Genomic DNA, 14,011 nt, shown 5'->3' with positions numbered 1-14,011 from the left:
ATTGTTACAATTTTAAACAATATGACTTCAGCGCATCGTTCTTAAACTCACTGTTGAAGTGTCAAATATTAACGATTTTTAACATTCCACAACTCAGTTGATGAGTTCAAGTAACGAAATGTCAAAGTAAATGATTTGCTTAAGATCTAGCAATTTTTTTTTTGTTGGCTTGGATCAAACAATGAACTTCGAATAAATTCTTCATCTCAATACAATAAAACTACAAATGAAATTAAAAAATAAATTGGGCGGCGCAACAGTCCGTTGTGGACCAGGGCCTAGTGACTTACAACTCTCAACCATTCCTGTGTGCGAGTACTTTTGTAAGGAATGGAAGGAACCTACTATTTTGGGCCGAATCCGAACGGCTAATTTGAGAAAGCACTTTTTCATGACAAGAATTACTCTTGAAGGATTTGTCAATTCCTCGCAAAAGGCAGTACCCGCGAAAATAATTTTTTTTTTAAATTAAGGTGGAACCAGCATGGATTGAACCCAAGACCCCTTGCATGACAGTCCAACGCACTTTTTTTTAATTCATTTTTATTAATTCAATCTTAAACCTATCTAAAAGCTAGACAAAAATTCATAAAACTAGCCTAATTATCCATAACTTACAACTAACTTAATGGTCCCATACGGACACTCTAAGTTAAACTATAACACTTAATACTAATGCCTTTTGGTCCTAAGATCTATTTTACTTCAATTAAAATTTTATTTATTTTGTATTTATTAGAAAATTTTGAAAAAAAAAAACTAATATCAAGATCGTTTTTTATTTTAACTTAAAAACTACTTAAAATAAGGTCCTTAATATAAAACTTAAAGCTAACTTAAACAAATCTAACTATCTAACATTTTTGTTTTTCATATTTTGTTGTCTTTTTTTATTTTATTTTTTGTATTCCATGTTTTTTTAATGTTTTTTTGTTTTGTATTTTTTTTTTGTGCCACCATGCCTATTCTACTTAAAACTAAACCCTAATACTATTAAACAAGTATGTAAGCCGGTCAAGGCTTAAGACCCCATCCCGACTACCCACTATCAAGTGTCAATTGAAGCCACCAAAACTGGTTCTTCTGCTTCACCCTATCAGTTTTGTCCCGTTCGGACACAGCCCTACTGAATCGAAGGAGCTGTGCTCCGCCTTGTGCCATGACGTCCCGATTGTACAGGAGTCGCCTATCCACGGTTGGTCGTCTGACGTGGTAGATTAACGGAACTGCCAATCTATCCTGTATCAGACCGCATCTATCTAAAAAGAGGAATGCCTCTGGTGAAATGAAGCCGCTCAAGCGTGCACTCTCAAAATACTCGTTGTTCGGATAGAACGCCCCGAAAATTAAATTGTTGGTCGAAGACATAGCTCTTGCAATGTGACCTCGAACGAGTTTTATCACGAAATTGTCAATTCTGTTGATTTGAGCCCCGTTGTATAGGATCCGTTGGAATTGTAATACACATAAGAAAATTCGGCTGTTCGATATAAGCCGGTACAGCGGTCTAAACACTGCCTCTCGAACACCCGAAACTTCTCCATCTGGGAAGGGGCAACGTTGAACCACACAGGACAACCATAAACGATCATTGGCCGTATGAGGGCCATGTAGCAAATTACCTTCACTCTGGGGTCAAGCCGACTACTTAAAAACAGAGCGAAGGCCCTGGTCAGAGCAGCTTTTATATGTCTGTCGAAATATAAATACTGATCTAACCAGATACCGAGGTACTTCACTACACTTTTGCTCGCTAAGGGCTGCCCGTGAAGATCAACGATGACCATCTTGCGCCAATTCTTACACGTATCCCTCGTGGCCCTAGCCAACGGAGTCCGGAACAGAATTGTCTCCGACTTATGGACATTTATTTTCAGTTTCCAGTAGTCGCAATATCGCTGAATCTTGTCGAAATCACGCTGCAAGAGAATTCTAATAACCTCAACCTTTCGGGCCGTTCTGTACGCAATTAGATCGTCGGCGTACGCAATTGCCTTTGTAAGACTACCTATCAGATCGCTGGTGTAAATGTTGAAGAGAATCGGCGAATTCACCGCTCCCTGTTGAAGACCATTTTTAATTGAGAATGTTGTGGTAGAAGTTACATTGCCACTTTTGACAACAAACTTTCTACCGTTAAGTATATCATAAAGTATATACAACAATAGCTTGCTTATGCCAAGCCTGCTCAGTTTTAGGTAAAGACCCTCTAACGATACGGTGTCAAAGGCCTTTTCCAAATCAAACAGAACAGCACCTGTGCATTGTTGTTTTGATTTATTCCATTGGATATAAGAAAGGAGCTTATACGCAGCATGAATTGTGTATTGACCCGCCTTGAACCCGAACTGTTCACCGGAATTATTTTGTTGTCCGCAGCCCACTTAGTCAGAGCCCTATTGATGATCTTTTCGAAAACTGTGCTAATGCTTGGAAGAAGACTTATCGACCGAAGATTTTACGGATTGGAATTGTCATTTCCCTTTTCGGGAGAGGATGAACCACAGCGGTCTTACAATTCACTGGATAATATGCATTATTCAGTGCATTGTTGAAGAGTGTGGTGTAAATGTCAATTGCTTCCATCGGTAAATATCTAAATACAACTTTGGATATACCATCGACATCTGCTGACTTTTTATTTTTTATTGAATTGAAGATGAGCTGAAGCTCAACCTTAAGGCCCAATTATAATAGACTTAACCAAGCTTAAGCTAGCTTAAGGGAACGAATTAATACGCAGTCATATATGTCACTAACCATAATAGACGTTCTGCTCAGTTTCGTTAAATTTCGCTAACTTTCTCGCAATTACGCAAGAGCCATTTAAACGGCTCGAGCTTAAGCAAATGTCAAATTTGCTTAAGTTACTTGAATCCATTATGGTTACTTTTTGTTTTGAAGATAACTTCTGATAACTTTTCGTTCGGTTTTGACATTAGCTTACTTTCGGTTAAGTCTATTATAGTTGGGCCATTAGTCACTAACAAGGGAGTTGGTCCCGTTTGCTCGGCGATCATGGCATTTGCCAAGGAATCGTCATTGCATCGCATGAAACCGCGGTTCTCAGATCGCCAATGTGTGATATCATTACGGAGGTAAAAGTGATTAAGTAGGGCTCTGTTTTCCAGGTCGTGGTTGGGGGAATGCTAACATTCACCTTGTACACTTGCTGGAAAGCAGCTCCCACCGCCTCCACTTTTTCCTTCGGATCTTCAATTATGTAAAAGTCATCGTCAAAGATGGCTTCCTCTGGATCTATTTGCGCTGTCCTGAGTACCTACGTCTCTGTTCTCTTTTCATTATCGTTTTTTTTTCCTGAATATCTTGTTTATTTTGGGGAACATACCAGGGTCACTCGAATTAACTGACCGGATCTTGCGGTCCCAGTACTTGTTAATTGATAACCTGTAGTTCTCCTTAATCAACAGATTGACATTTTTTATTGACGATTTCAGTGTCCTAACCTCCAAGTCGCGTGGGTCTGTAAGTCGTCTGTGCAAGTTTTTGAGTCTTGTCAGTAAGCCACTCTTGTGCCTGCGTAGTGCGTCAATTGTCGCGTTTCTGCAAGCGTCCATTTGGTCCAGTTCTTTGTACTTTGGAATTGTCCGTTCCATCGTTCGTTTTATTCTTTTGTCCATCTCTTGTAAATGTTGGTCAATTTCTGTATTTGTCAAGTTTCTGTTGTTTGGTGGGGCTATGCTACTCGAACGAAGTTCTCTCGCTAGGGCATTGGTGAAACGAGGGCAACGCATCTTACTGTAATTGTAATAATGCGTTGCAACGTATTCCTCCAACTCCAGGCGTTCGGTTGGAATCTGCATTACAGCAGCCAGTCCGCAGTAGTTTCAAGGATGAATACCTACTTTTTCTGTTAAAAAAAGAAAAGATTCAGAAAGGAGCCGCTTCTTGGATATGATGGCTTTTCAATAGCCAGCAGGTTCACGCCATATTCAGCGCTGTACAGATTCATCAAATTTAAAAGATGATTACCTCTGGGATTACTATGTTGATTTCCCCAATCTTCATGTTTTGCGTTCAAATCACCGGCCAATATGAAATAGTTTTCTTCCAAGCTCAGTTTAAGTTCCCTTAAAAGAATCTCGAGTCCTGAAGCAAAGTAAGTAACCTGCGGAGCTCCAGCCGCATATGCCGCAATCATATACATCCGTCTCCGGCAGCTCGCCCATTATGGTCTAAATTGCGCCAGGCCAGGCAACAAAGAGTAGAGATGATCTATCCTTTTGCCTCACTCCTTTATCTGACAGTCCAACGCACTAACCATCATGCCACGATTACTACTACTACTACTAAAACCACAAATGGTCATTATAAAATAAACCAATTTTTGTCGTTATTCCTCTCCTTGATTTTCATGAATCCATACAAATTCCAGTGTTCTTTATAAACATCAAAAGTTAGCAATGTGATGAATTTAGGTTTTCCGTGAACAGTAATTAACAACAACATGAGAATCAACCGCGAAGATGGGGCACTTCTTATCCTTTTCTTATAAGTGTTTTTGTTCTTTCTGTTGTGACGTTTAACCGTGTCGCGTTCTTTGTAAAAATCTAAATTTTAGCTTTGACCGTCGTGTTCAATTGTTAACCGCTGGCCTCTATAACTCTATAATGGCTGAAACACAAACACGCTTCAGCTTCGGCTTCGCCTGACGTTTACGAGCTCAGCCATAGGAATTCAATACATCCTATCACAATGAATTGACCTTACGTTTCGTTTGACAATCGTAAGAAAAAGAATGTTATGTGACTCCGAACGCAAGCTGTAGTTCAAATTTGCTAAACATTTGCTTTGTCTGACAGTTCCACAGCTGTAAAAACAAAGTCAACTAACAAAATCCATTTGCTTTCGGAGGGATTCCCATTGGTTATTATAGAAATGTCATTTTAATCAACTTCGAAGCAAGCCAATCGTAACGCAGAGGAAGTTGAAGCATGTTTGTGTTTCAGCCATAAAAGATAGGGAACGTAACACGCAAAATTGTTTTCCGTCCCATCCAACCGCGTTCTCTTTGACAAGGCCTTAAATTTAGCTTCTGCATGTAGATTATAGTTATACCGAGTGTAATCTTGACCTTAAAATTTGTAGTGTCATCTATCTTTCAATTCTATAACTTTTTGAATTTATTTCTTGGTATCACTTTGCATAATAATTTAATCGAAACAAACTCACTCCTAGATGTCGCACAAATCGTATAAAATCTTTAACGAAACTTATCGATTACCAAAGAAAAATGTAAACAACCAAGCGAGATAACAACAGTTGTATAGCGGATTTTTGTAAGATGGCGACCACAGCTGTTCACAAGTGAAGTTTTAGTTCGGATTATTTTTTTTAGCTAAAAACACCAAATACAAGTAATTTTTTTAAATATTATAACTATTTTTTTTATTATAATGTTTTATACAATATCTGTTTCTCTGTGTCCTATTTATACAAAGTAAAAAGTTAATAAATCCAAAGCAAGTACAAAAATTATGTCTAGGTCTTCTTCATAACTTTCTCTTTGCTTGCTGTGGTGGTTGGTTATTGTAGCAAAATAAATTTGCTTTTTTTCCCATCTGTAATTTTGTATACAAAAAGAAAAGAAAATCAAAATAAAAGAAGTTGGTAAATAGGAAAATATGAGTGAAGTGATGTTTTTGTGTATATTTTCGTATAGAGAGCAGACGAAAAACATTAACAACAACGCAGAATCATCAAATCCAACGTTGTTCTCAATCGAGCGCTCGATTGTCTTTCACTTCCATGTCCATGTCCATGTTGCCTACCCCCCTCGAAGCAATGCAAATCCCAACAACTTCATCATCAGCTCACCAAGAAGCACCAAAAACAGTAAAAAAAAAAACAAAAATAACATTTCAGCAGCAGCTCAGCACTAGCAGCCCTCAGCTCCGTCTTCTTCATACGATTTCGAGTTGGTTTGTTGTTTTCCAATCTTCTTTGCGCCACCAAATCCACCATTATTGCCTCTTGGTTTGATATCTATTTTATCAGTTTTCCATTCAGTCTATCTGTTCGTCTTCGTTGATTACAGTCGTGTTTTTTCGGTTGATCCGTGAGTGTAAGTTAATAAAAAAAGAAAGATATAAAGTTATAAAGAAAAAACCTGTTAAAAAAAAACGTACATATAGAAAATGTTAGGAAATCTAGTTTAAAAAAAAAATATGTTAAAACTCATTTCATTTCTCTGAAGATGATCGTGATTACAGTACATTTCCTTATTCCTGTACTTTCTTTTTATGTTCATTAAAAACAAATTCGTTGAATTTTTCATCATTCACAGTTAGATTCTCTTCGTCTTCGTCGGGATTCCCTGCTTCCATTTTGAAGTATATAGGTACTTCATATATTTTCTGTTATTATTTTTATTTATAGTGTGATGTGAATCCACCTCTTCCAATCGGGGGGTACCTATAATAAGTATTTTGTTTTTACCACGAAGTGTTGAGGGCTTTTTTTTCCAATGCGCAATAATATTGTTATCTCTTCATGGCGATGATGATGATAAAAAGTTGTTTTGTTTTCGTCTTTTTTTTACATAATAAAATGCCGGTTTTTAAGTGGAATCAAATTTTGTTTGTTGTTTTCTTTTCTTTCTTTTTTTAATTAATGTCTGAGAAATTACATACCTACAAAAAAAATATCAACTTGAGAGCTACCTACAATGTTTTGGAAAAATTCTGTTTTTTTTCTTTTGTTTTTGAAAAGAAGGAAGCCATGTCGCTGTTTTTCTTCCTTTTCCTCACTCAAATTGCTAGAAAAACAACATCTCTATATATATGTATGTATTTCAGTGTTGCCATACTATGTAACATAATAAAATTGAACGAAGAGCAAACATTTGATAGATACTTGAGTTTTGTTTTAGACATAATTCGATTCAAGTACCAACATATTTTAACCCTTATGGCTGAATCACAAACACGCTTCAGCTTCGGCTGTTATGGCTGAATCACAAACACGCTTCAGCTCAATGAGTACGCCCGAATAAGTTCAATTTGTCTTCAAAAAATAGTATTTTTCTTTGGAAAACTACGTATGACATCAACATAGATTCCCATGTTATTAACAAGTTTGGATAGAGGTATGATAGTTATCTATCTGAGACAAATTTTCTTTCTTTCTTTTTTCATCAAAGACTTACAATGAGTGCCGTTAATATTCGTTTTTTTGTTTCTTTCCATAAAACTTTTAACTTTAAAAAATTAAAAAAAAAACAGTCTTTCTTTAAAATATTTTGTATTTAATAATTAATATACAGCTATGGACAACTAATTAGAAACACAAATTATATATACTCTGAGAACTGTTATGTTATGTTAACAACAAAATTTACAACAAAACATTTTAAAAACATAATATTTTTCTTCATACAACAATTTTATCACATTAAGGACCCTTTTGTGGTGGACATCTAATCTGAAACAAAATGAAAAATATTATCACTAGTCGTTCCTTTAAAATGTCGACGTACTTTAAAGCTGTCAGCGTCCCATTAATTCTATGGATTGGCCCAACACTATTCTAGGAAAAACAACCCGAAACGTTGATCGAGTCGCCACCATGCTTGAGCACTAGCAAAACGTGGTTCCCTTTTGCCGACGAACATATCGGGCACCATCTTGTCCCATCCGATTTATCTTCGTTTCGTCACTCCACACAATGTTTATCCATTCATTTGCTGTCCAATTGATGTGTGATCTTGCGAACTGAATCCTAAGTTTACGTTGCCGTATGGTGACTAGTGGCTTCTTCCGTGAAACGCGACCATGCAACCCAGCCTCAACCAATCGTCTTCTAATGGTGCGAACAGAGATCGGAGCTTCAGCTTCATTGGAAATATAGCGTTGAATTTCAGTTGAACTTATTTGATGGTCTCGTTTTGCCAGCTTACTAATTTTTCGATCAACCCGGTGGGAATTCTTACGAGCTCTTTTTTTCCGCCGTACATTTTCAGTTGTGTCAAATGCCTGAAAATGTTTAATTGCACTGAAAACTATCTTTACAGAGCAGTTTAGATTAGATGCAATCGCTTCCACAGCTCAACAATAGCTTTTCTGGAAGCGGGATCGCAGTTTTTAGACTTACCCATTATGAAAGCCTTTCAAATTTAAAACAAAATACTTAAAATATAATATAATAAATAACTTGGTTGTCTACTTACCTGTACGAAGTTACAAAGTTATTTTCACTCTTACTTAATCAAATTTAAATACACCGTTTCTAATTAGTTGACCAGCAACGACGAGTGCTTTTTTGGTTTAATCTAATTTTTTTGAGTAATATGCAGTCAGAAGAGTGCAAATGATGTTATCTCTACAAATTAGCCGATAACATTTCTGATACACCGCTAAGGATACAGTTATTTTGATACAACACAGTATTGTGAAGAAATAAAGGAACGGAAGAACAATGTTTCTAATTAGTTGTCCACAGCTGTATATATAATTTTTTAAATTAAAATAGCAAATTAACAAAATAAAATAAATAAAGAATACGACAGCTCTTATTTTTTGAGCTTCATTAATATTCGGTCTTTTTGTTATATACTTATATTAACTTTTTAATTAATCTTCTAACTTTTTAATTAATCTCTCTTACCATTGATTTTAATATTTTGTTGGATACCCTTGATTGGACAAAACTATGTCCATTCGCTTGGGCATATTTTATATTTATATTTTTTATTATTTATTTAATTTTTTCATGGTATTTAATGCCCATTTTGCTCCATTCTTGAAGCCGTTGCTTAAGTGCACTTATTGAAAAGACGGGGTTTTCGCGAACTCGACGGTCCATTTCATCCCACAAATTCTCGACTGGGTTAAAGTCTGAAAAATGTGGAGGTGTTTTGATAACTCTTAGACAGTTATACAGAAGACCCTTCCCTTACAACGTTATTCTTGTGCTCAGGGTCGTTGTCCTGGTAAAATTTGAAATTCCTTAAAATGCCCATTTTCTCAGCACTTTGCCTTAAATTTTCTTGTAGGATCCTCAAATAGTATTTCTTGTTCAATAAACCGTCGATGAATACTAAGTTTCAAATCTTGCCGAAATGCACCTCCAAACCATGATGTGCCCGCCTCCACGCTTCACTGTTGGCTTAGTGTTTCTGCTTTTAGCCATTTGTCTTTATAGTTCAGCGTACCGTTCATGCAGATATTTTCTTTTTGCATTCCATTAACACTTCTTGCACAATTTTTGGTGCACTTAAACGAGGATTTGCTTTAATTTTTCTTACTATAAGCCTTTCTTCTTTCGCTGTTAACTTTTTTAGTTCGATCCTTCCTTCTCTTTTATACCTCCGAACAATATCACCGACAGTTTTTGGCTTCATGTCTAAAATATCAGACATTTTTTTTATGTTTCACTTTTGTTATGGTGAAAAATAACAAGGTTTCTTTTTTTAAGGCTTACATTTTTTCTTTTGCGCCCCAGATTAATTTTTTTTGAATAAAACCAAATGATCTTCCACTAAATCGTTTTAAAAATGTATGCAAACGTCTAGTCAATGCTTTATTTCAACGGTACTCTTGAACAGACAAACTGTTAATCGGAGCAAATGTCAAACTCAGCAAAGAAAACAAAAAACCGAATATTAATGGAGCGCTTACATGTGTCATTTTTGCGTTATTTATCGTATATCTTAACGCAGTTAAGTGATTGCACCATTTTTTTTAATGAAATATTTATGGAATAGTATACTAATTTATAAAATAAACAAATAATAAACCTACATTCAACTTTTACTACGAAAAAAAACACCAAAAGTATGAAATATTTGACTGTTAACAGTCGATTTGTTTTTTCCTGAACACCTTAGCTCTATGTAGCTCGGATTATATGGAGTCTCGATTTATTCGAGAAAATATGCGTCAAGACAAGGTGAAATGGTCATCTTCTGATGAGCCCAACCATTACATCGGGGCGAAACGCATATATTAACACCTATGCTGGTTTATTTTTATTTTCATTTTCATGATTTTAAATCATATTTATTAAAAAACAAAAAGTATGTTTAAGAATATGTAAATGTTTTTTGTTTTTGAATCCAAAACATAATTTGAAAGTTGTCAAATCGCTTGTAGTTTGAAATTTGTTGGACACTATGGGTTTTTCTTTTTCAGCTCAGAGTATAGAACTGAGCTTTCAAACAAATATCGTGTTTCTTTTTTAGCTTATTGGACTGTCTTTTTTGTAAATATAGTTTAGTCATTGTTGAAATATCTGTTAGAATAATTTAGGAACGACATTTGCTGAAATTCTTAATCTATCAAACTTTTAATATCAAAAATTATTTTCATAAAATCGTTAAATGAATAATGAAAGAAAAATTCAAGCTGCTCTTAAATTACTTGAGAAACTCAACAAAAACTGATAAGGAGCCTAAACAATTGTTTCAAAGCATAACAACGAAACATATTTGTTTATTACCTGTGTAAAGAAATTTTGCATTTCAATTGAGATTACGAATTGCTTTATACTTCATTGTTTTTTCCAAGCCAAACAAAATTGCTTCTTGATAAACAAATCATTCACTTAAATAGTTCAACATTTTCAAGTGATCTCCCGAGCTGGATTTTGGATTGTTACAAATCGTAACTATTTCACACTTCACCAATGATTTTGAGAACGAAAAATTTGACGTCATAATTGTTTTAAATTGTTACAATACCCGTGTTTTGTTGAAACATCTATTAATAATATAGTAGGATTTTACATGAATAACAAAAAACAATATCCGCAGTATGAATACTAGCGATAAAAGTTAAAGTAGAATCTTACTACGGATGGGTTTTTGACATTTATACGAGTTTTGAATGGATCTTATGTGATTTCGCTCTCAAATGTTGGTACGATTGGTTGGTTGATATTGCATTTGTATCTTAATGACTGTGTTCGTTGAGTAGTTGTGCATTTGGAATCATGTGTTTTTCATTGGGGAAAAAATCAATCTATTACTGTTGATATTATTTAGTTTTGTTAATAAAAATGGACTAACTGGGCTTATTTTGCAAAAGAAAACAATAGAAAAGATAGTTAAGTTTTGCTATTTTTCCACCAAAGTTTTATTTCAGTTTTGATTAAATAAATCTTTTAGGTGTTCCAACCGCACTAGAAGATTTAAAAATGATTATGTTTTGAAGCACTTTCCAAATAGCAAATGCTGTTTCGATGTATTCTTATAAAGTGGAAGTGAGATAGTTTTATTCGTGTTAAACAATGAAGAACTGAATAGTTCAGTACCATATAAGAATATGCTACATACTCCATGTGCAATACTATATTTTTTGTACACAAACATGCAAATAAACAGACCATAATGCATTATCTGTAAAACCAACTCCTCCACACAGGTTTTTCTTCACAAATTAGAGTCGAATCAAGCTCATTTTAACTCGATTCAGGTATATACAAAATTAAGGCGAGCTTCAAAATCTCTTCAACACCACATGTTAATGTAGTAGTCTACGAACAAACCCCCTTCTTGAAGTTTTTATTTTATGTCAAATTGTTTGGTTAATCTCAATTTCTAGATTTTTTTTTACTACCATTTCTTCATGAAAATTGTCCTATTTTATTAGTTTTAGTTAGTTTTTTCTGCTTAATGTTATTTTAACTTTTGATTTTCACAAAACTTTCTTCTATTTGTGTGTTTTTTTTTCATTATTATTCTGACAGATCTTCTTCAGTTGTACCAATTTTTAAAAACAAAAATCTGGCCACTGCCGATGCGTTTTCTTGGGAATTTTCTACTATAATATATATAAAATGCCTAAAAAACACGGGTAATAATACAGTTTAGAAACTCCAACAGTTAACGATTGTTAACAATAGTTAGAAAAGGGAACAGGCCACGGTGCCTTAGCATTTCTGGAAAGAGTTAATACATAAACTTAAAACTGATAAAAATAACGATTTAATAAAATAAAAGTTATATTCATTTTCTTGAAATTAAAAACCTCCAGAACTAGGAGCCTGGCTCCTTAGGTTTCAAACTAACATAATATGTATATTCACTCAATCGATTTTTATTACTTGTTTCGTTCTTGAATTGTGAATTTGATAATTTTCAATTTGATTTGAAGTTAAGTTTTTAAGATTCTGTGGCATAATAGGTACTCAAAAAAGTTCAATAGAATCCAAGAAGTTAATGACTAATCTTACTAATATAGTATGTTGTGACTTTTAGTCCAACGCTGTCATACACTTAAGCAGGGACTAAGAGTGACAAATCACTATACTATATAGATATTTATTACAAAAGTTTGTCAAAACAAAAAATGTCCATATTATTTAATTTCTTCAAAACTAGTGTTTCAAAAATTCTATTTAAATAAAAATGAAATTATTATACTTAAACATTATATTAATTTGTTTCAAATCTAAATCAAATTTTCGAAAAACAACCATATTCCCATATTTCTCCATATTCAAAGTTAAATCTAGAGACAGGCAAATGTGAAAACTATATAAAGTTTTTTTCCAACAGATTTCTCTCAGATAATTGTAAGCTCAAGGCAGAGCCCATCTTGTCTCTTTTACAAACAGAAGTAGCAAAGACCATGAGTTTTATATTAATTCATAAAATAATTGAAAAGTTTATTTCTTGCGTACAATATCTCAGAGATTTCAATATTCTTAAAAATATACATGAATCAAATTTCTTAAATTTGCTGTCAGAATTTAGTGCAGTGAATTTTTATGATACTTCAGCAGCTATTTTCCATCTCACAATTCTAAAAAGAAGAAAGGAAATGCAAAGCCTATTTGATTTCTGGATAAGAATCAATAGTGAATTCTGTTTCTGTTTTACTTCCCTTCTCTGTTTTTCTGACTTAACAAATTTTGCAAAGTATTAGAAATATGCAAACAGAACAAATATTGAGATTTGACTCTGTTAAAAAGTCATCCAAACATTTTACACCTAAGTATTTAATAACTTCAGATATTGTTTTAAATGCCTAAAGATGAGAAAGTTCTCAGAGTCAGAGCTGACGAGCTTGAACTCGCATGTGAGATCAATCGAGCAGACTCGCACTCAGTTACATATTCCTGCATTGTCAATTATGGCCCGGCACCGTCGGGGGTTTTGCACTCGACATTGGTTTTTCCAAAGTTCTGCGATATTTCAGTTTATTGGCAAGCAAGTGCCTGCGAATCGTTCCGTAAAATATGTCAACACCTTTTTCTTTCAATTTCACAGCAGTTTCACGTAAAGTCAAAGTTGGATCTTTCGAGAACAATGGGAGAATTATTTTTTCGTCTTTTTTTGAGACTTTGCTTGCCCTTCCCCGATCAGGAAAATCATCAACGTTACCGACCTTTTTATATCGATTTATCCACTTGCTAACGAACTGTCTCGACTTTCCCATATATTTGGGTCCTTTTTCATGCAAAGATAGAAGAATTACCTTAAAGCGAGAGGCGTTAACAGCACTCATTTCGGAAAACCACTCAATTGAAGACTAAATTTGACAGACAGCTGCCTTTTTACAAAAAAGCATGAAGGACTGAGGTGCCCTCTATGTCAGAAAAAGAAACAGGACTTTGATATTTTTGTTCTACGTGTAACAGTGGCCACGCTCTTAAAAACTGTAAAAAAAAAACTAGTTCTCAAAGCTCTTTGTATGCACTTCCACTAGTTAAAATAGTAGTTTCTGTGCTAAAAATGAAAAATAGATTGAAAAAAAAAACTGAACATAAGAAAAATTTTGATGCTTGTAAATTTTTCATCCGCGTTGCACGTAGCCTGTACATTTTTTTAGTAGTATCGTTATTCGTTTGCGGTTCACGTAGTCCTCGTGGTGATAGAGTGGTTCCCTTATGCGCACACGTGTACAATCCAGACCAATAATGGCGTAAGAAAACTCATATTGACTGCTCCATAACCTTTGCGCTTCTTCTATTTCTTCAGAAGTGTGTGGGAATATGATCCAATCAGTGGCACGGCTTGTAGTTTTTGTTCCGACTTGCTGTACCATCC

General features: G+C 34.5%; 1 protein-coding gene across 3 annotated transcripts in view; it reads left to right on the top strand.

Annotated features, from left to right (window-relative positions):
* The first annotated feature begins 5,292 nt into the window (after positions 1 to 5,292).
* The window catches only part of LOC129946703 (PAN2-PAN3 deadenylation complex subunit PAN3), a 122,702-nt gene continuing 113,983 nt past the window's right edge, over positions 5,293 to 14,011 (top strand). For 2 of the 3 annotated variants that reach the window (XM_056056980.1, XM_056056977.1), the window contains exon 1: positions 6,003 to 6,085. The gene's annotated coding sequence lies outside the window, so the exon portion shown is untranslated. Of the gene's footprint in view, positions 5,379 to 6,002; positions 6,086 to 14,011 lie in introns of those variants that run through there. The other variant, XM_056056978.1, reaches the window with a different exon arrangement.

This window comes from Eupeodes corollae, chromosome 2 (assembly GCF_945859685.1).
Source record: "Eupeodes corollae chromosome 2, idEupCoro1.1, whole genome shotgun sequence".
Lineage (NCBI taxonomy): Eukaryota > Metazoa > Arthropoda > Insecta > Diptera > Syrphidae > Eupeodes > Eupeodes corollae.
Note: the sequence above shows the minus strand (reverse complement) of the source record. Positions and strands in the feature narration are given on the sequence as shown.